Source organism: Myotis brandtii, unplaced genomic scaffold (genome assembly GCF_000412655.1).
Source record: "Myotis brandtii unplaced genomic scaffold, ASM41265v1 scaffold681, whole genome shotgun sequence".
NCBI lineage: Eukaryota > Metazoa > Chordata > Mammalia > Chiroptera > Vespertilionidae > Myotis > Myotis brandtii.
In genome coordinates, this window is record NW_005370660.1 from 5,028 (window position 1) to 7,981 (window position 2,954).

The 2,954-nt window shown below is 34.5% G+C and overlaps 1 pseudogene; it reads right to left on the reverse strand.

Moving 5' to 3' along the window:
• Positions 1-454: 454 nt before the first annotated feature.
• LOC102240388 lies at positions 455-1,720 on the reverse strand (annotated as a pseudogene).
• Positions 1,721-2,954: the final 1,234 nt, after the last annotated feature.

Consider the following 2,954-nt stretch of genomic DNA (forward strand, 5'->3'; position numbering starts at 1 on the left):
TCCTCACACTGGGACTCAATAATTTTATTTGACCCATGAATTAAAAGACAATATGTAAATTTTAAATGTAATAAAAACCATTAAATTTTAATAAACCTAAGGTAGAAATGAGAATGCAAGTAGATTGTTTTAAAAGTCATACATATTTACATAAAAGTAGAAGAAATTGTTTTCAGTGTTACTCTGAAAATTACGGTAATCAAGCATAAGAACATAGGCACTTAAAAACATATCTGTCAATAATGCAATTATATTTAATGAAATATAAGATGCATAATTTCAGGTGAGTACATAATACTCAACTGTTTGAATGTACATGACACATTGATAATAAATGATTAATTTTGTATGTTGATGGAGTTTGTCACTATCTTGGGCTTATTCAGGACAATGTAATGTAAAAATGTGTTAACTATAAAGACAATCAATCTAATCACCAACAGTAAGAACTTACCAAATATGAGGGGCAAACATTAACTTTGAAATCCTCTTAAACCTTAAAAAAGAGAAAAATAAATAAGCACACAATTAACTTCTTGGCTAGAACAATTCTAAAAATTCCATCAATGTGGGAGTGGGTGGAGGTATAAGAGGGTAAGAGGGCAGGATAAATGGTGATAAAAATTGTAATTAAAAAAATAAATAAAAATTTGGCAAATAATGAAATAGACATCTCACTCATTTGTCCTCTCATGTACATATAGAACAAGATGAGCATTAAAGCATGTAGAGAATAGATGTGCACAAGGAAAACTTCAAAACTGTAGAAAATAATAGAACTTCTCTATTCTACACTCAAATTCCCAAATGTAACTGTCTTTAGTACATTTCAGTCTTCTTTAGCTATATTCTCTAGACATCAATTAAATCAGAATCTCTGAACTAATTTCTTCTAAATATTCAGTATCTTCTACATACATAATCAGAACAATTCGTTCTAAACATCTACGAGTATTCCTAGACATTGGTACTTGGGGGGAAACAAGTTTTCTAGATTATTTATTTGTGTAACTAGAGTTGAGAATCCCTGATGTCAACTATGTGCATTAGGATGTCCATTAAATATTCATTTATTCTTTTATTCTGGATCTCTCACTTCTTCTACTATCATATATACACATCATGAATGAAACAGCAGAGTTAATAAAGTAGGACTTACTTGTTGTAAGTTGTAAACGGGGGCAATAGGTTGAGTCACAGGGTAGAATGCCTGGGTAGGGTCAACCAGAAGCTCTTGGTTCAGCACAAGGGCTTGGGCAGGCATCGCTCTCTGGGGGTAGGTCAGCACTTGCTGGGAAAGAGGCAGGACTTTGGACTGAGGAAGGGAGACCAGGGGCTGAGTGGGAAGCATGGGAGTCTGAAGAAGAGGCTGGGGGATCTGGGGCATCCAGGGCTGGAGCAGAGGCAGAGGAAGCTGTGCTTTGAGATCAGTGAGGTTTGGGATCTGGCGCTGAAGAAATGGCACTACTGGAGATTTAGGCAATTGCATCACATTGCGCTTAGGAATGATGGTCTCCTTAGTATTGGGGACTTCCATCACTTCAGGCTGAAGGAGAGGCAGCACCATAGCAGGCTGAGCAAGAGGCAGGATGTTTTGTGGAAGGACAGGGTAAGGCATGGGCTCAGCATAAGGATAGAAAAGAGGCTGTGGCTGAACAAAGGGGTGGATTTTGTCCTGGCGTTCATCCTGGAAAAAAAGAAAAAGAATCTTTGTGTCCATGATTCAGCTATAATTGTCATTCATGATGAGTTAACCTTCTCTCTATTGAGGAATCCTGAGTGAAAGAGATGGGAAATCTTTTACCTATGCTGGTAAATCATGTGAAAATCATTTAAATACTCATTGAAAGGTTTCTTACTAACCCACTCCTTTTTAGGGTGACCCAGATCAAACTGAAATCAGTGTTTAGGGATTTCAAGCTTCTTTCTCCTTTCTGAGTAGCTTTCAATACTGTGGCTAGCTGTACAGTTTGGTACTCAGAGGGCATGAACTTCTCAACGTGGTGGAATAATATTAAACCAGATTGTTTTATATAATGAAAGTTAATGTTTTTAAAAACTTAGAGGAATGTTTCCAAAGTTTATTTCTCTGTGTTTTAATGAAAAGTAAATCTTAATTTGTGTTTTAATTGAAGGAGTGCCTCAAAACCAGCTAACTTCTAGCACTGCTTTCATTGGCTGATGGTCATTACTGTGAGTCTTTAAAGAGCCATTTTTTTGTAAATTTATTTTCAGTTACAGAAATATTTGGTGTATGTTCCAAACAAATGGTAGCCATTGATAAAGCAAGAAGTTGAAATAATATAATTAGATAACTATGTTACCACATGTGTAATTTAATGGAATAATTCTTTGTTGTCAAAGAAAACCTAATTTTTAAGCAAGCTCTGCTACTTAATAACTGTATGATATTGTCAGACAATTGTGTACTCAGTTGTTCTGTATCTCAATTCTCCCCTCTGTGTAATGCAAAGTCTTTTATGAACTGTATTCATCAATGTTAATATAAAATATACAATTTTAAAGTAAATCCTTGAGTATTTACTGTGTGCCAGCTCATCAACCCTAGGGGATTATTAATATTTTCAGTTTATAGTTGAAGAAATGGAAGTGCAGAGAAACTTGGGGCCACAGTTATACAGCTAATCAATGATCAGATTCGGATTTGTGCCATATTTTCTTCCCATTTCTTTCATAAGCCTATCTATCTTGAAAATAAGGGAAATTAGTTCCCAACCTGAACATGTATCCAATAGTGTACATTTCTGGAAAACAGGTGCACATTAATAAAGTGAGCAAATCAATAATTATTCTTAACTATTTAGTCTATTTTCTATAAGTGGATTATGAGCTTAAAAATTCACTTTTATCTTTAAAAATATTTGTAATATTTTATTTCTTATTCTGGCAACATTTTATTACAATTCTTTGGACTGAATAATGCACATCTTTTT